This window comes from Nannospalax galili, unplaced genomic scaffold, assembly GCF_000622305.1.
Source record: "Nannospalax galili isolate Female #2095 unplaced genomic scaffold, S.galili_v1.0 scaffold221, whole genome shotgun sequence".
In the NCBI taxonomy this organism is placed as follows: domain Eukaryota; kingdom Metazoa; phylum Chordata; class Mammalia; order Rodentia; family Spalacidae; genus Nannospalax; species Nannospalax galili.
This window is the reverse complement of record NW_008344592.1, coordinates 858473-878424: the sequence shown is the minus strand read 5'-3', so window position 1 is coordinate 878424 and position 19952 is coordinate 858473. Positions and strand designations below refer to the sequence as shown.

The 19952-nt window shown below is 48.2% G+C and overlaps 1 protein-coding gene across 2 annotated transcripts in view; it reads right to left on the bottom strand.

The window, feature by feature from the left end:
• The window catches only part of Epb41l1 (erythrocyte membrane protein band 4.1 like 1), a 132327-nt gene extending 112393 nt beyond the window's left edge, over positions 1-19934 (bottom strand). The window contains exons 1-2 of one of the 2 annotated variants that reach the window (XM_008840771.3): positions 19796-19934; positions 1970-2018 (exon numbers count right to left, since the gene is read on the bottom strand). The gene's annotated coding sequence lies outside the window, so the exon portion shown is untranslated. The remainder of the gene's footprint in view (positions 1-1969; positions 2019-19795) is intronic. The other variant, XM_008840772.3, reaches the window with a different exon arrangement.
• Positions 19935-19952: the final 18 nt, after the last annotated feature.

The following is a 19952-nucleotide window of genomic DNA, read 5'->3' as shown; positions in this document are numbered from 1 at the left end:
AAGGAGGAAGAAGAGGAGGAGGAGGAGGAGGAGGAGGAGGCTGCTAATGTGCTCATCCACATTCTAAAGGATGGGAAACTGAGGCCCAGAAAGGGAAAGTAAGAAGGTCAAGGTCACAGAGAAGGAACTTAAATACAGGGCTCTGACCAGTGACCTCCCCTGCACCAGGCTGCCTGTAAAAAATCCACTCCCTCTCACAGATGGTGATTAATACCTAGCATCTCTTCTTTCTCAGCTCTGAGTCCTGCAGTCACTTGCCTTTGAGCCTGGCTCCTTGGAGGGAGGGCCTGAGGAACTTGTGGAATAAATGCACAAACTCACCTCGGCCTCCTGTTACCATGCCCCCACCTCCCCAAGCAGACGCTTGCCCAAATGTCAGGGAACTGCTGGGCAGGCCCCCTCCTGGGAAGTCCTAATCCACCTCCTCTACCCTGGTTGTGCTGGGGCTGCAGACAGAGAATTCCTTGTTCCTGGTGCTTCCTGCCCAGAGATCTGGGGCCCGTGTGCTGGCAGGAAGAGGCCAAATCGCTCATCTGAAATGGAGCTAAAGCCACTCCTGCCCCCACTAGTCAGGGATAATAGTTCCAGCTCTGTTAGCCATTCATTCTACCTGCCCTCCCCTCCCCCATAGTCCACACTCTGTACACACACACACACACACACACACACACACACACACACAGAGCAACCCCTTAGAAGTTCAGAGGTACCACATGTATATCCAAACTAAAACCAGAAGATTTTGGAATAACATTACAGCTCAGGCAGTCCTGCCTTACTAACAACCCCACAGTGACATTTGTATATGACTTTGTAATTTCTTAATCAATATAGCTTTGCTGGCTTGATGCCGTCTCTTGGCCTCACCCTGCCCTGAGCCAGCAGATTTTGTTTTGTTTTGTTTTGTTTTGTTTTCTCTTAACTGTTTGTTGGTTGGTTTTTGCTTTGCTTTGTCTTGTTTTGAGTCAGGGCCTCCTTCTATAACGTGCTGGCCTAGAAGTTTTGCCGCAGACTCCTTAATGCTGGGGTTACAGGCATGTGTCACTGTGCCTGACTGAGCCAACGGTTTCCAAAGTGTCTTACCCAAAGCCAAAGCAGGGTCTGTGGTATTGTCTGATCTGAGGAATTAGCCAGTTAGTCTCCAGCCCTCCCGCAAATGCAACAGGGGCTACAACCTATTTAGTTATATTGTACACTGAGACTCTTTGGGGTTCATTTCCAAAGAGGATTTCCCTAGAGAACCTGTCTCAAAAAAAAAAAAAAAAAATTTTTTTTAAGGGAGGGTAGGACTGTAGAGATGGCTCAGGGGTTAAAAGTACTCACTGCTCTCGCAAAGGCCCTGGGTTTGAATCCCAGCACCTATATGGTGGCTCACAACTGCCTGTAATTCCAGTTCCAAGGGATCCAACATCCTTTTCTGACTTCCATGGGCTTCTGCATGTATATGTCATATACATACACTCAAGCACACACACACACATACACATAAAATAAATATTTTTTAAAGGATTCTCTTGCTGGAAAGTTTTTTAAAAACTCATTTATCCTGACCCTACCTTCCCCAGATCCTGCCTGAACAACAGATACATGACTCTAGGGCCAACAGAACAGGAAGTCAGTTCAGTGGCAGAATTGAACAGAACCACCCTCTTATAAGTCTAACCTACACCCAGGAGTGGTTCAGCAAAAGAAAGCTAGGGCCACAAGGCCCAAGGATCCAGCTTCCCGTCTCTAGCCTTGGTGGTGTGGATAAGTGAGAGGCAAAACATATCTATGAAGGAGCACTCAGGCCTCTACCTCCACAGGAGCGCCTCAGCCCTGTCCCCTGCGTTAACCTCAGCAAAAGCCTGAAGCTTAGATAAACCTCCATGCAGCAACATGGAACAATTCAGAACCAGAAGGCCTGGAAGACCTCTTGGCCCAAACTCAGCTGAAGCAGTAGCTGAGGCGGAGCCTCTGGGACACTCACCCCTCCTCTGTACTCTGGCTCCCTGGGGAAGATGTCCTCAGCCCAGCACCTGGAATGAGGAGAGAGCATTAGGCCCTTCAGCATGGGAGTCTGGCACAGGACTCTCCAGAAGCTTAGGGAAGTTGCTGAACCTGTTAAACAGAAAGGCCAGGGGACTGAACAGAGAGCAGGAGGGCAGGGAAGGAATCTGCAGGAGCCAGGCCATGCAGAGCTAGGGAGGCTAAGGTGACAATGAGTCCTCGAGAAAAGGACTAGAAACAGGCCAGAGTAACTGGGGAAGAATCAATTAGGAGAAATGACAGGGGCCTAGGTTGGAGTAGCCACAGAAGAGGCAAAGTGGATGGACTTGAGGGACATTTAAAGGTGGGATCCACAGACTTGGTGGTGCTGGGTAGAGCTGGAGGAGGGACAAGGCTCCTCCCTGGGGCTTTCTTCCATGTCCGTTCAGTGGACTCCAGTATTCAGGGAGAACACCCATCACTGTCTCTACCTCACTGTTCTGCCTCAGTCTTCCCATCTATGACGTAAGTGTGGTTGGGCTTAGACATCTCTCAGTCTTTCTAACATTTGTGACCTACTCTGCTATAACTCCCTCATGGAAGTTTTAAGCTTCTCTGCATCTTCTTTGAGCCCCATCTCAGATCTGGTCTGGCATAAATGGACAGGGTTGTTGGAAGGAAAAGATTTGCGTCCTCAGACTCATACACTCCAGAGCATCAACCTCCAGGTGGGACTAGTTGTTCCATGGAACATGAAGAAAGAACATATGGTGGCTTATGAACTTGGGCTCTGAAACCACACAGACTTGGCTGGCATTGTAGTTGCCCTGTGGCTGGGTGTGTGGCTGGGGCAAGTCACTTCCCTTCCTCAACTAGAAAAGGGAGTAGCAGTGTCAGCTTCCAGGGCCAACAGAGGATGAGAGGAAATGATGATGTAGGGAGGTCCATCCATCAGAGGGAACAGGTACTGTGTACACATGCAAAGCCTGAGCCCCAAAGAGTGAACTGACTCACAGAAGACCAGACAGTGGTGAGTGGTTGGGCTGAGGCATACCCCCACTGGCCACTAGGCTGCAGGACCCTTTTTTTTTTTTTTTTTTTGATGTGTATGAGTGTTTTGCCTGCATGTATGTAGGTGTACCACATGTATACAATGCCTGCAGAGGCCACCAAGAGAGTTTTGAATTCCCTGGAACTGGAGTTACAGATGGTTGTGAGCTGCCATGTGGGTGCTGGGAACCAAACCCAGGTCTTCTGCAAGAGCAAACAGTGCTCTTAACCACTGAGCCATCTCTCCAGCCCCAGGACCCAGGTTCTTAATCACCTGGTTATATGTACAGTATTTTGCTGGTTTTTGGATATGGAAAGTGAGGCTAACAAAATTCCAAATAACCTGCTTAAGATCACAGAGTAAATTAACTGCAAGAGAGGGATCTGACCAGGCCTCCTTAATGAGAAAGCCTTTGGTCTCCCTGAATGATCCAGAAAGTTGCAGAGAAGCTTCATTTTAGTGTTCAGGTTGGGGAGGAATGAAAATCAAGCAATGGTGGCCATGTGTGCGTACGCCTGAACCTCAGAGTGCAACTACATTAGAAGGAGCAGAAGGTGCAGGTGAAAGAAAAGCCTCTTTCTCAGAAGCCATCTCTGGGGACTAGGCAGGAACCAAGGCCGCAGTCTGGTTGGAGCTAAGAAGGGGGCTGGTTTGAAACAAACAGAAGCAGCTCCAGCTTGGCCACCATCTTGCTATGTGATCCCAGGACAGTCCTCCACCCCTTGGCCCTCTCTTCCTCCCGCCTTCCCCCTCTATAGCTTCAACTCCAGAATAAAACAGCTATACAAAATGCTGTCAGGACTCTTTCCAAACCAAACATAGTGATGCATGCCTGCAATCACATTACTCAGGAGACAGAGGCAGGAGGATCACTGCAAGTTCAAGGCCAGTCTGGTCTATATAGTGAGTTATAGGATAGCCAAGGTTACATAATAAGACCCTGGTTCAAATAATAATAATAATAGAGAGATAGTTCAGTTGATAAAGTATTTATCTTATAGGTGAAAGTTTGCTCCCCAGAACCCACATTTTTAAAAAGCCAGGTGTGGTAGTTTGCTCTTGCAATTCCAGCCCTGAGAGGTGGAGGCAGGCAGATCCCTGCGACTTGCTGGCCAGCTAGCCTAGCATATTTGGTGAGTTCCAGGCCAGTGAGAGATCCTGTCTCAAAAAAAAAAAAAAAAAAAAAAAACAACACACTATCCTCTCGCCTCCACATATACACACACACACACACACACACACACACGCACACACACACACACACACACACACACGCACACACACACACACACACACACACACCTATCACATACATACAAAAAACAAAGACCCTCTTCAGTTACAGGAGACTTGAGGACAGAGGCATTCCTAACCAGTATCACCACAATCGGGTTGGGAAGTCCTACACTTGTGTTCTGGCTGTGTAGTTAGGAGGTGTGCCCTGGAAAAGCCTGTACTTCTTTGTCTATAAAATGGGTAGTCAGTCATCTTTGCCTGATCACTGGCACAAAGGGTCATCCAAGAGGCTCCCCAAAGGTAAACCATCTATTGAGGTATCACACAAAACATCTTTAAGCCCCATTCCAGCTCCCATGCTTCCCTCTGATCCATGCCTCATCCAGACAAGTGGTACAAACACATTCAAGCTGGTGGATGCAACAGTAGCAGAAACAACCCCATAGCAGGTAGCAATAGCAGCTACCGCTAAGAAGAGGCTGCTCAGATGTGCTAGGCACTGTGCTAAAAGCTTCCTGGGGTTATTTCTCTATTACTATTAGTTTCAATTGACAGGTGACAGACTAACGTAAAGCACAGCAAAGTGCCCAGTGTCACAAAGAGCAGCGGCATGGCCAGGATGCAAATCTGTAAGAAGCAATGTTATCCTTCAGGCTATGGGGTTGTCCAGGGTGATATTCCACCAAGAGGTATGTCCCAGGGTCAGAGGTGAGGTAAGGCATATCAGGTCAGCTCTGTTTCCCCAAACCTCCTCAAATAACTAGTCTCCAGAGAGCCTAGTATAATTATTCAAATGTGTCCAATCCGACTTGAGTTATAGCAACACAGTCCAATAGAAATATGATGTAAGCTAGGCATGGTGACACATGCCTTTAGTCCCAGCAGTTGGGAGGCAGAGGCAGGTGGATCTCTGTGCGTTCAAGGCCAGCCTGGTCTACTTAGTGAGTTCCAGTTCAGCTGGGGCTACAGGGAGGCCCTGTCTCAAATAGACACAAAAAAAAAGAAAGAAAGAAAGAAAGAAAGAAAAAGAAAAAGAAAAAGAGAAAAGAAATACAATGTGAAACTAGGTACAGTGACAGGTGCCTGTCATCCCAGCTACTGGGGAGCCTGAGGCAGGAGGATCATTTGAACCCAGGAGTCTCAGACTGGGCCTGGGAGATATAAAGATACCCTGTCATACATACACACATACACACAAAAAAAATAGAATGCAAGCTACACTTGGAATATAAAATTTTTCATTAGCCACATTTAAAAAAGGATAAAGAAATGGGTACAATTGATTTTAATAATACCTTTGACCCAATATATAATTTTAACATGTAATCAACAGATACTATTTAAATATATTACATTCTTTTTTCATGCTGTCTTCCAACTGCAATGTGTATTTTATACTTACAGTACAGCCTGATTCAGATGCTAAATTTTCACCAAATATTTAGATTTTCTTAGCGTTATTTATTTATTTATCCATTTGTGAGACAAGGTCTCCCTGTAGCCACAGCTGGCCTGAAACTTGCTACACAGACCAGGCTGGTCTTGATCTCACAAAGATCCACCTCTCTGCCTCCCAAATGCAGGAATTAAAGGTGCGTGTCACCATGTTTCTTAGCTTTTCAAATTAAAAAAGTAGGAGCTAGAGAAATAGCACAGCAGTGAAGAAGACTGGCTGCTCTTACAGAGGACCCAGGTTCAGTTCTCAGCACCAACATGGTGGCTAACAACCCACCTTAACTCCAGTTCCAGGGTAGCCAATGACCTCTTCTGGCCTCGGCAGGCATTGCACATACGTGGTACACTTACATACATGCAGGCAAAACTCTCATACACATAAAATAAAAATAATAAATAAATAAATAAATAATTGTAATTGAAAAGTACATTCAGAAATCTAACTTCCCAAACAGTCATAGAAGTTTGTCCATGACTGAATGGTGTATTGTTTTGACTGTTTAATCTATTCAAATGAAGTAAAATATTAAACAGAGTTTAAAATTCAGTTCCTGGGTTTTATTAGCCATATTTGAAGTGTTCAGCAGCCACCAGTGACTGACTAGCAGCTGCTGTTGGGGCTAGCATTCCACAATCCGGTCCCTGGGCATGGGGTGGTGGCCTCCTGGGCTCTGACCCAGAGCTAAGCCCAGAGGCACAGCTGCATCTGAATAGAATGATGTCTACTCATTTGAAACCCCCAACTGAGCCTAATATTAATATCTACCTCTGGTGCCTATTATATTCAGTGTTGGTGATAAAGGACTCAGAGTACCCTTGTTCAAAGGATGACAATGTGGCTCAGAGTGGCCCACTTACCCAAGGTCATCAGCTTTGACAGGATCTCCTGACTTGAAAGTTTGAGCTGATCTGTTTCTAAAACTTAGCAGGGGCCTGCCCAGGCTCAGCTTCCAGGGAGAGATACAAGCCTTTGCCCTATTCTCAAGGAACCCTGCTCCTCCAGGGCAGAAGCAAGGAAGAGCCCAGAACAGGAAACCCCATGAGGAGGCAGAGAAGAACAGGAGAAAGACACACCAGACTGCACTGAGTGGGGTCCTATGTCAAGGGTTCAGGCCTCAGTGGGTGACTCTTTTCTCTCCTCACAGATGCCCAGCAATAGGCAAAGCCAAAGCTGGCCCAGTCTACTGACTTCCTACATTCTTGGTGAGTCCCCTGGGCTAGGCACTTTTTCATCCCCAGCCTTCCCAAGAGCACTGAAGCAGAGCTCCTTGGACCAGGGCCAGAGCCCATACTCACCTCCCAAGGTCACCTCTGCTGGAGGCAAGGGAAAGGGTTCAAGTGCCAAGCTGCCTCCTGGGAAGAAAAGGACCCTGGAGACAGATCTCACAGTTGGGAAGAGGTGGAAGGTTCAGGCCAGAAGAAGTGGGGTGGCTCCACCCCTGTTCAGGGGAGCAAGACCAGCACAGCCCCCTCCAGCCAGCCCAGCAGGGTGAAACTCAGTGGTTATTAGGTTTAACAATTAACTCTGATTGGTTTTCAGTTCAGCAGGAGGTAGTTCCTGTAGAAATGTTCTATCTGGAGGTAAGGGAACTTGGAAGGGAACAGGAGGTTTAAAAGACAGAGGGCAGCTGTCCCTGCTAGTGTGGCACACATTTCTTCCACAAAGTCAGGGGCAGTGCCTGACATATAGCAGGTGACAAATCAATAAATAGTTTTAATCAACAAATAAAGGGTGGAGGTAACCTGGAATAAGACAGGCCTGCTAAGTGGGCTGATTGACAGATGAGGACGAAAGGAAGAACTGTCTTGGGAAGGATACTCCTTGACCCCTTTGATATTACAACACCTGGGACAGCAGCCACTAAGGGCATGCCAGGAACAGGGGTTTAAAGTCTCTAGCCTTGCACTGTACTCGTGATTCTTGTCTTCCAACCAATCCATAGGCTCCTGGCTTCTACCAGGTCGTGGAGGTGATCCCATCCCAGCACAGGTTGGACAGGGAGGGACAGGCCCACAGCACTAGCTTGCCTACTTCTTCTACAGGCCCATTTCTGGCTGCTTAGCAACAGCCTCCTCTCCCCAGGCCACCCCCTGACTTCCCCCACATCTCAACATGCCTCTAGCTCCCACCTATGCAACCCTTTCTCCTTTTCCGGAAGGAAAGCATGGAACGATGACGACTCCAGCCCACTCACATCCCACTCACCTGGATCACACACCCCCTGGCAACAGATGGCTCCCAACCTGAACTGGATTGGTATTTCTAGTCCTCCTTGGGTTCCCTGGCATCCACATCATCCTTTTCCCAACCCCTAACACAGACTTACATCCACAGACTCAGGAGCCAGGTCCCACAGTGCTCAGGCAGTGGTCCTGGGCTTCTGTTTCCCATTTGTCTACCAAGGGCTGGGGGAAGGTCAACAGATCTTTTCTTCTGCTGATTGGCTCTAATTATTAGAGATTCTGGCACTTCTGAAATCATTTTTCTGACAGATTAGGGTTCAAATCCTGACCTTGATCAGATATATAAGCAGCCATCCCCAGTACCAGACTAGACAGAGAGGAACCAAGTATCTATGGCTGCTCCTCCTTCACTGGCTCCCTATTACCTCCAACTAAAAGCTCCCTTCCTAGCCCTACCTCCCAGCACCCCACACAACACAGTGGCCTCAAGAGCCATCACTCCCCTAAATTATTCTTGGCAAAATGAAGCTTGCTACTCTCCCTCCTGCTCAGGAACTGACCCTGAATCTCTCCACATATTTTGTCTCTGCTCTTTTCTGCCTACAAACACATGCCTACCTCCCCATGCTGGACAGGGAGCCCTTGACTTCTGTTACTCTCCTGCTTCCTGCCCTTCCAGTTCAGTGGCATCTCTGCTCAGTCCAGGCCACTGTTCAACTCATTCAGTCACATCTCTGCTAGACACTGGCCCCTTTTGCTGGCGTCCTGCTGCCCCTAAGTGACCTTAATAAGATCCTGGAGACCTCTGAACTCCTGTAAAGACTTCCTATTTTTCACCCTGGCCCCCAGCAAATTGTTTGCTGAAACAATAAAGGTAAGAGCTATTAACTTAGAATAATGAATTATACTCATTTGTAGGACATTTATTCTTTTCAATTTTTTTATTTATGAGGAATGGGGAAGTGTGAAATAAAGATTATTGGCTGTTTCATAAAAAAAAAATTTTTATTTGTATTTTATGAGTATTCTGCCTGCATGTAAGTGCATGCAGTACCAATAGAGGCCAGACGAGGACATTGGCTCCCCAGGAACAGAAGTTAATCAGAGTTGTGAGTTGCCATGTTGGTGCTGGGTCCTCTGCAAGAGCAGCAACTGCTCTTAATCACTGAACCACTTCTCCTGGTCATTTATTCTTTGCAATGTTTTCTGAGCACTTTACACAGCATTTCAGTTAATTCTCCACATCCTCAGTACACCTGTCATCTCGACCTTGTTGGATTGTTTTTGTTTTGGCATTGGGCTCTTTGAAACAGGGTTTCTATGTAGCCCACATTAGCTTCAAACTCCCAATCCTCCTGCCTCAGCCACACAAGTGCTGGAATTAGAGGTGTTCACTCCCACACCCAGTCTTACCCCTTTGTTTTAGCCTAAGAAAATTGAGACTCAGTGGGAGGAAGTGATTTGCCCAAGGTCACATGGCCAGGAAAAGGTAACATCGGGAGTGGAATTTAAGCTCTTAGCTACTGCCCTACTTGGCCTATCTCCAACCCACAAATAAAGGAGGAGTTATGTGAGAAGTTGTGGTCTGCCAGTGATGCAGGCCACAGGGGATCCAAAGACATCAGCACAGCCCAAGGCTGGAGGTAGCTCTCTGCCAATAAAACTTCCTAAACCAGGATTAAGTACCTGCTCTGTGCACAGCCCTGTGCTGGGGGCTGGGGAGCAAAGACTCAAAACCTAGTAAAAGAGACCACCTACCTCTAAGACCCAGCAGAACCTGTCCCTCTGAAGGGAACAGATAAGGTGCTAAGGGAATGTACAAGAGGTAAAGAGATTTCACTGTGAGATGAAGGAGAGTTTGTGAAGCTTTGCTGGGCAGAGGCTAGCATCCGAGCAGAGGCTTGAGAAGACCTACAGAATTTTGACTGGGATTGGGAAAGGCGAGAGGGCAGGACAAAGAAAGACACGGGTGAGTACTGGGCATGTCCCAGGAGCCTCTGGAAAGGAGTTCTACCTGCCCTCCCCTTGGCACTGGCCCAGTCCAGCCAGCCCTGTAAAGAAGCCACCTCCAGCTTCCTCAGACTCACAGGAACCTGCTGCATTTGTGGTGAGTGGCCATAGAAAAGGGAGAGAGGGAGGAAGGTACCTGTGGGTCTGGGCATGTAGCTTGGCAAGTGGGAAGAGACAGGAGGAGCCTGAATCTCAGAAGATGGAGATGCTGGAGAGGAGGGCCTCATCAGAGATAGGTGATGTGGAGAGGTGCAAAAGGAGACAGAGAAAATAGACCCAGCAGCAGGAAGCTCAGCTTCCAGACACCAGATCCAAGCTGCAAGGAAACTTGATATTACCTGTTCAACCTCCACTTTACATATGGAAAAACTGAGGCCCAGAAAAAGGAAGTGACCAGTCCATAGTCCCTTGACAACTTCGTAGCAAACTCAACCACAATGTACCCAAGATACTAGAAACAAGCCTCCTCCACCAAGCTTTTCAATTAACTCCCTGCTTACCCTTCTCTAGACTTTAGTTCTAAGTCCTGACACCAGGCACTGTGGCTCATACCTGTCATCCCAGCACTTGGGATGCTGAGGCAGGAGAAATGCCACAGTTTTCATTCTGTACTCAATGGGCCCTGTGAGAACAGTTTTAGGTCAGCCTGGGCTAAAGGCGAGAGCCTATCTCAAAACACACAAACACACACCCACACACACACACACACACACACACAAAGAAAGTGATCCTAAACTTTTACTGACACAAAGATAATACAAATGGATCCCGTCCTAGGGACAGTGTATACTATCAAAATGATGCATGGCAATGCAGAAGTTCAGGAACACTTGGGTGAGTCCTGGAAGAGTTAAGCCAGTCCCTCCCCCTTTATCACTCATAGCAAGAGCAACTCTAGAGAACCCTAGGACTTAAGGGGACGGGACTCTCCCTGGAGTGCTTTTACATATTCAGTTTCTGCCCTGTGAAGAGAGGCTTCTGTGGCTAGAAGCTGTGAAGCTCCTTCATCAAGACCTCTTCTGGTTGCACCACCTGTGCAGGCAAGCAGGCGGCAGGACTGGGCTGGACCATCCAAATAATGGTCACAGTGGGGCTTGCAGTGGAGATTCAGCATAAGACTGTGCAGCTGCCCAATCTCTAAGGAAACACCTCAGGTCAGCAGCCCTGTCTGTGAGCGAGGCTGGACTCCTGAGCTGAACTTGGTATGAAAAGCAGGGTGGGCTGCCGCACTCATCCCAACATTCTGCCTTCTGGTCGTGCCTCGACTAGCAGAATGCACCCCTGAAACTGGGTCTACTGGCTCTGGCCTCTGCCTCCCCTGCCTACTTTACCCAGAGTTCCAGCCATGATTGAGTCTGACAGAGGACCCCCAAGTCCCCCAAGCTCCTTCTGAGTAGACAACTAATCTGATTTGCAGACAGTAAGCTAGCTGCTTTAACTGTTAGACTCAAAGTCATCCATGTGAAATTAAGGTGGTCAATGGGAAAACAATAACTACAAAAAAACAAAGGATCTTCAGATCTGTCCTGTCACCTCCCCCTGATGCCATGTCTCCCCCAAAGAAGGGCAGCGGCCCAGAACCAACTGGGTTCAAGACTGTGGCCAGCCCTGGGTAGCTGCCCAGAACCAGCTGGGTTCAGAGCTGTGGCCAGCCCTGGACTAGCAATGTACCAACAGTCCCCAGTACCATGGCAGAGCATAGGCTTGGAGGCAGGCATCTTGGCTTGAAGACCCTGAACTCAGAGTCAAGAATTTGCTCTTAGAATTTGAGCAAACACACACCCCTCTGTAGACCCCTAAATGTTCTCAGAGGCCCCATTGGAGACAATATAGGAAAGACTCAAGGGTACCCATGGGCTTTGATCAGATCAGTATTTAAATCCCAGCTGGGTCTCTTGGTGGCTGAGCACTGAGTAGGCCTTGGCATGTTATTTAGCCTTCTTTGCTGTGATGGGGATTGCACTCTGTCTCACTGGGTAGTTGCAAGGATTAAGAGACATAAGTCACATGAAGTATTTAGCACAGCACCTGGTACATAGAAGCCAGTAAACCCAAGAAGTGATTTCTAAGTCACCAGTGAGCCTATGAAGACCCCAGGCTTTCTAATTCTAGGTGTCCCCAAATCAGTCACCCGAAGTGGCTCTGCAGACTTTATCTTTAGACCTGTAATCTGGAGAGAATGTGGAGAGAGGAGTAAAAGGAGGAAGAGGGGAGGGAGTGAGAGAAACCCCCAAAGAGGAAAGAGGAAAGGGGAAGAGTGGGTGGTGGAAACTGCCAGGCCAGGATAAACCCTCTTTCCCCTCCACTTTCCAAAGGCAAGTTTTACAGGAACCCAGCCTGCCAAGAAGCAAGAAGCATCAGCCTGGCTGTCAATGGGGTATTGAAGCCTTGGGTTACCTCCAGGTGCTGGCTCCCTGCACTGCTGCCCATTGTGGCTCTCCCCTCCTGCTGGAGCACAGACATGGCCACGGCCAAACTGGTAAACAAAACAACCTGCCAGGCCAGCCTGCACAGGTACCACCACCTGATCATTCAGGACCCAGGGACATCTTTCTTCATGCTGATCCTCCCAGCTGGATCCTACCTCTAGGACCTGTGCAGAGCCCTCTTTAGGCTGCTACATGCCCCAGCCCCAGCTCCTGTTTCTGTTTTAACTGGAAAAAAAACTCTATTCAGTGTGGAAACAGGAGCCACAGATAAGGTAGTCCAATTGCCACTGACCAGCTTCAGGGTGTTACTTCTCAATGAACATAAGTTTCCCTCCCTGGCTGATGAAGGCAGCTACAAAGATCATCTCGCGGTGTCCCCATCTCTGACACTGGCAACTCTTCATGAAGGTGCCTCTATAAGGGAGAAGAGGACCTCCCTGGGAGAGGAGTGGGCTGGGCTGGGCTCTGTTGAGGCCCAGCGGATGTAGCACTAGCCAATGGTTATTATGATGATGAAGGTTATAATTAAAAATCACAGCAACAAACCCCCAAGCAATTTACAAAGAGCTTTCTCATTATCTCCTGGGATTTGCAATCTAGCAAGAAGGTAGGGTTGGAAGATGACTCTTCACACCTGAAAAGGTAGCAAGATTAAGTAACTTGTCTCAGTTACTAAGGACAGAGACGGCGGAGCCCCCAGAGGAAGTAATAATTGTCTACTGTGTACCCCCTCACTAAGTATGATCATGGCTGTTATTGTGATCAGTCTTACCACTACAACACTATTATTGTAGATGCTGTTGTTCCCATTTCATAAGCTAGAAAACTAAGGCTGATAGCTGCTCTGTTCAAAGCCTGAATTTGGACCTGGGCTTGTGGGTCTCCAAGGCCTTTACCATCTTCTATCTGTACTGGGTTGCAAAGTGACAACCGCCCCCCTTCCCATCATGTCTACATAGAACATCAGAATATGACCTTATTTGGAAATAGGGTCTTTGCAGATGTAATTACTTAAGATGAGGTCATAAGAGATTAGGGCTGGTCTAAACGTAAATTGAAGAATATCCTTAGAAGAAAGGAGACACAAAGACGGGGAGAAAGCCACATGATGACAGAGGCAGATGAGGCCACGTGCCAAAGCCACCACTGTTAGCCCCCTCCAGGAGCCAGTGGGCCCCTCGAAGCCTCCAGAAGGCACCATCTTGCTGACTCTTGATGTCAGCCTTCCAGCCTCCAGAGCTTCGAATACAGGTCTGAGGCTCTGAGGCCCTGGTCTGTGGCCTCAGGAAATTAATATACTGTGCATCCTTTGAGCAGCAGACCAAGGCCTCTTGAGCTCAGGTTTTCAGACCTACTCACCAGGTAGCTGTGAAGGCTTAAGAGGACCTGGAGGCCAAAGAGAGGTCCAGTCATTTTCTGGGCCTCTATATACCACCCCTCACCCTTACTGGTGACTCCCATTGAGTTTTTTTAGGGCTGAACCCTGTCCCTTTCCAGGTCAATAATCCTCCCCTTCTACCCCAGGTCAGCCTCTCTCACCACCTGGAGAGCTGTTTTTTGAAATGCAAATCCAATCCTTCCGGGTTGGCTTCTTTCTCTCCCCTAGTCCCCAGCACCAGTCAAGCTCTTTGGCTTGGCCAGATCTAGAGCCCTTCTGCTCGGGCCTATTTTCCAGTCATCAACCCACCTGCCCCCAGCACCTACCACCTTCTGTTTCAACCACTTGAAACTATTTGGGATTCCCCTAACAAGCCACACTGCTTTTATACAAGCTGTTCCAACTACCAGAAGACCAGATCTAACCCAAAGGCCACCTCTAGGCCTCTAGGACCTTCCTTCCTCTAGGAAGCCTTTTCCACCTAGCCACCATGCCTGGCCACCTTGTGCGTTGTCCTTGTGGTACTGCACCCTTACACATCTGCTGCCACCTCCAGACTCTGAACCCTGCTCTTTCTGCAGGGCAAGGGCCCAGCACAAGCCATTCAAGCATGTTGAACCAAATTGTGGAGTAGCCATAAGATAATAACGGGTGACATTTACCAAATGTTTACACTGCTGGCTAAGCCTTCCATATGTGTTGTTGCACTGGATTCTCAAAACAATCCTGTGAAACCGAGACTGCTATTGGTTCGTTTTACAGGTAAAGAGATGAAATCACTTGCTCAGGTAGTATATGGCAAAGCCTGAATGACTCCGGAGCCAGTGCTAGTAATCACAATAGTCCCTCCTTATCGGAGGCTAGCCACAGTTTCGATTACCTATTGTCAACTACAGTTTGAAAATATTAAACAAAATTACAGAAACAAATAATTCATAATTTTAAATTGTAGACTATTCTGACTAGCACGATGAGCTCAGAACTTCTTGCTCTGCCCTGCCTGGGATGTGAACCATCCCTTTGTGCAATGTATTCACTCTGTATACACTACTTATCTGTCAGTCATTTTATAGCCATGCTGGTTATCAGGCCAGCTGTTGCATTGATATCCCAATGCATTCAATCCTCATTTTACATAATAGAGGCCCCACAGCATAAGAATAGTGATGTTGGGGCTGGAGAGATGGCTCAGCCATTAAGAGCACTGGCTGTTCTTGCAGAAGACCTGGGTTCAAATCCCAGCACCCGCATGGTGGCTAACAACCATCCATAACTCCAGTTCCAGGGGATTCGACACCCTCTTCTGTCCTCCGTGGGCACTGCACAACACGGGCGTACTTACATACATGCAGGCAATACACACATACATATAAAATAAAAATAATAAAGTATTTTTTTTTAAAACACACAAGAAAAAGAATAGTGATACTGTCAATTTAGATATATCAGAGAAGCTACCTTTAGATGAATGTTCTCAACTCAATAGGAAAACAAACAAACAAACAACAACAAGGTAGGTATAGGATTCAGTGCTCCATACTTTCAGATGTTCACTGGGGTCTTGGACTATAGCCTCACAAAATAAGGAGTGACTATTGTGCTAAGTACCCATTCATCTCAACAGCTCCATTTGACAGAAGAGGAAAAGCAATCTTATTCGGAGGACACAGAACAAAAGCTAGTCTCTGTCTCCCAAGGGCTTTTTCCTGTCTTCCCTAGAACAGAGCCTATGTGGCTGGAGTACACAGTGAGAGCTCAAGTCTACAATCAGGAGATGCAGGAGTTAAAAAGCAGATGAGGGCTGGAGAGATGGCTCAGTGGTTAAGAACACTGTCCTTGCAGAAGACCCGGGTTCAAATCCCAGAACCCATATAGCAGCTAACAACTGTCCCTAAGTCCAGTTCCAGGGGATCAAACAGCCTTGGCCTCTTCTGTCCTCCATGGGCACTGAATGACACATTCAATGTGTGCACTTACATACGTGCACACATGGTAGTACACACCTTTAATCCCAGGGCTTGGGAAGCAGAGGCAGGTGGATCTCTGTGAGTTCAAGGACAGACTGGTCTACATAGAGAGTTCCAGGCCAGCTGGGGCTACAGGGAGACCCTGTCTCAAAAAGTCTAAAAAAAAAGTAGACGAACCTGCCTGGATGGTACACGGTCAAGACTTAAGGGGAGAGACCTAGGCATGGTGAAGCATGCCTTTAATCCCAGCACTCAGGAGGCAGAGGCAGGCAGATCTATATAGTGAGTTCCAGGTCAATTGGACTACAAAAGACAAAAAACAAAGACTTAAAGGGAGAAACCTTGGATGTCATTTATCATCGTCTGCTATTTTATAATTTGACAGACTTATTGAACACAAATTGGGCACTGTGTGGGATACTAGGAAGATTGATAAGCAAGTTCCTGCCCAGATGGCATTTAGTCAAGGGAGACAAACAACAAGTCCATGTATGATTACAAATGTCCTATGAGAGACAGAGAACTCTAAGACTGTATAAGAGGAAAATACTAAACTAACCTAGGGAGTAAGCAGACAAACCTCCCTCCAACAGACTGTTGGGCTGAAATCTGAGGAAGGGGGCTGGGGTGGAGTGTGGTAGAGAGAGGGGCCACCACGCATGTGCAAACTTCCAGAGGCAAATGAATGCAGGATGTCTGAGTGAACTAAAAGACCAAGGTGGCCCATTTCAGAAAAGTGGACAGAGTGGATTTTACCAGGCCCCTTGAAAGTCATGGTAAAGGTTGGAGAAAAAAAGCAAAGTGAGGAAGCTGCATGCTGAGAATGGGCCCAGAGCAGGCACCGTAATGCATTAGTCAGTAAAGAAGTCTTTTGTCCAAGATCACAAGGAAGACCTGGGACTTAAAACCAGAACCCTTACCTACTAGGGTAGACTTTGGGCTACTTCGGGTGTTTATGTTGGACTGAGGGGAAGGGCTTTCCCAGTGTCTCAACCAAGAAGAGGTTCCTGTTTCCCTATCTTCATCTCTCTCAGATTTGTAGAGCTGATCAGAATCATTTGCTTTTGTTAAAACATGGTTTGCAGGAGCTGGAGAGATGGCTCAGCAGTTAAGAGCACTGACTGCTCTTGCAGAGGACTGGGGTTCGAGTCCCAGCACCCACATGGCAGCTACGAACTGTCCTTAACTCCAGTTCCAGGGGAATCCGAAGCCCTCTCCTGACGTCTGTGGCATTGCATGACATGGGTGCACTCACATACATGCAGGCAATATACTCATATACATAAAATAAAAATAATAAAATATTTTTTTTTAAAAAAAAACATAGATTGCAGTGCTGGAGAGATGGCTCAGCGGTTAAGAGTATTGGCTGCTCTTACAGAAGATCCGAGTTCAAATCCCAGCACCCATATAGCAGCTAACAACCGTCCATAACTCCAGTTCCAGGAGATTCAACACCCTCTTCTGTCCTCCACTTACACACATGTAGGTATAACACTCATACATATAGAATAAAAATAAATAAATTTTTAAAAAGTAAAAATAAAACAGAGGTCTGGAGAGATGGCTCAGCAGTTAAGAACACTGACTGTTCTTGCAGAAGACCCGGGTTTGAATCCCAGCACCCACATGGCAGCTAACAACTGTTGTAACCCCAGTTCCAGGGCATCCAACAGCCTCTTCTGTCTTCCAAGAGCATTGCACAACACAGTGCACTTGCCTACATGCAGGCATAACACTCATACACATAAAATAATAAAATATAAAATAAAAATAAATAAATAAATAAAACATAGATTGCTAGGTCCTACCCCCAGATTTCTTTTTTCTGTAGGTCTGACGTGAGGCCCCAAATTTGCATTTCTAATAAACTGGTAACCCTGCTGCAGGCAGTGAGCTGACCCCGCTGGGAACCAGTGCTCTAGGCTAGAGTGAGGAAAGTGACAGATGGTGCATGAGGACCATGGCCAGGATCCCTGGGGACAAGAAGGGTGAATTCCTGGCTCAGCAGGTAAAGGCGCTTGCTACCAAGTCTTACATGACCTGAGTTTGATGCCCAGAACCCACAGGATAGAAGGAAAGAACTGATTCCTTGCACCTTTGCCTCCTGCCCCCACACAAATAAATAAAATGTAATAAAATATTTTTTTACAAAAGAAGGGAGAATTACTAAATCACAGTAATGAAATAAACCAACATTCTGATAAAAATCAAGCTTCCAAGACCCCACACTGAGCCCCCTATCTGCTTAGCCAGGGAAACCGAGGCTTAGGGAGTTTAGTCTTTAATAGAAGAGATACTTAATAAAGATAAACACATGAAGGGTTTAGTTGAAGTCAAAAGGAGCCCCCTGGACCAGAATGCAGTGCTTTGGAGCTTCAGGGCAGACCCTCTCCAGAGACTTGGATTGGGGGGAAGAAGACAACTTTAGCTTTTCCCAGCCTCTGCTGCCTTTGGCAGGGACACAGCTTAAGACTTGCAGAAATCTGCTGTTGGCCCCCAATTCTATCACCTATCCACTTGTCTTCCTTTTGCACTCCCAGTTCTCTCCCTCTACACTCCAAATCCTGCACACTTACCCTGGCAAGCCATGCAGCTAAGGGGGAGGTGAAGTAGCACAGAAGAAAAGGGATAATTTTTGCACTCGCATGTCCTCCTCTTTCCTTCCCTCTGTAAGACTCTCGGTTTCTCTGTATCATTACATCCCTGTCAAACTCAATCTACCTACATTTCAGTTCAGTATCTGAAACCCACAAACCCAAAATTCCCAGACTTCCTTATACCTTTTCACCCCATTTTCAGAGAGTGGCTTTCCATATTACTCCAGTTGGCAGCAAAATGGCACTTGTCTTGCAAGCCCACATACAGGCTCACTAATACACAAGCAGCTACACACATTAAAACAAATATACTGGAACTTATAGAAACAGATGCACATATACATGAAGAGATAATCTCATTCACGGTTCATTGACAAAATATACATATGCACCTGAATGCATAAGAAATACACATGGAGAGCACACACAGGCACACAGATATCTGGACATGCATACAGTTACTGGTACATGGTCCAGAGGTACAGGCACACCCTGAGATACCTCAAAGTACAGAAGCCTCTGGAGAGGAGATTCCCTGGAATGGGGCTCTGGCCCTTTAAGAGAGTGATCCGTCTTACCCTCAGGAACCTGGGCTATTGCCCTGGCCACGGGCATGGGTTTAGGCTGGGAGTGTGGATGACCTGACCAAGCTCCCTCTGGCCCTGGCTGATAGTCCTTATGCCACAACAAGGAAATTGATCTCTGAACAGGCTGGATCACTAGCCTAGGGGCCGCTGTCACTGCTAAGGAGCGCCCACAACCACGCCTTCACACACCCACCCCGACCTCCTCACACTCATCCACCCCTCCCAACACACACAGGCACACCACACACACACACACACACACACACACACACACACACACACACACAGACCCGGGATTCAGGCAGGACACGCCCTCCGCTCCAGCTCAGCCCGCACCGTGGCCCCCTGTCAGCCCGGCTCTCTCCGGGCCCCCGGGCGTGGCTGCCCACCTGCCAGCAGATAAGACACTGGCCGTCTGGGACGCCCCCAAGGCCGCTGTCACCCACAGCCCTGGCCAGTGCCCGGCTCCGGGCGGCGTCAGCGCCTCGGCCGCCGCCCCCACCCGCTTCCTCCCGGCAGTGCGGAGACAAAGCCGCGCACACGCACACGGGGGCTGCGCGGAGCTACGCGGGTGCACACCCGCCCTCACACGCGCACACACAGGGAGCCACACTGGCGCGTGCACAGACACACACACACACACACACACACACACACACACACCCGCCACAACCCATGGGCACACACCCTCACCCAGATGTACACACTGCTACACATTGGGACACACCCTCTCCAGACACATCCATCGAGACATACGCAGACACACAGAAGACCCGCACTCAGATGTGGATACGCCACCCAGACCAAAGGCGCACAGCCGTCCCCAGATGCACACACGCGCGCGCACACCCATCCACTCGCACCCACCCACAGGCACACGCGCGTTCACACTCAACCCACGCCCGGAGACGTGGACCCGGACACACGTACCCGCTCGAGGCTCGGGACACGGGCGATCGCGGCGCACGGCGAAGCTGGCGGACGCGCGGCTCCCGGGGCTGCGTGTCCTCGGTCCCCGCGTGCAGCGGCCGCCGCGGCAGACTCCCAGGCGCACTCGAGCAGCGCAGAAATGCCCCGCTCGCTTGCT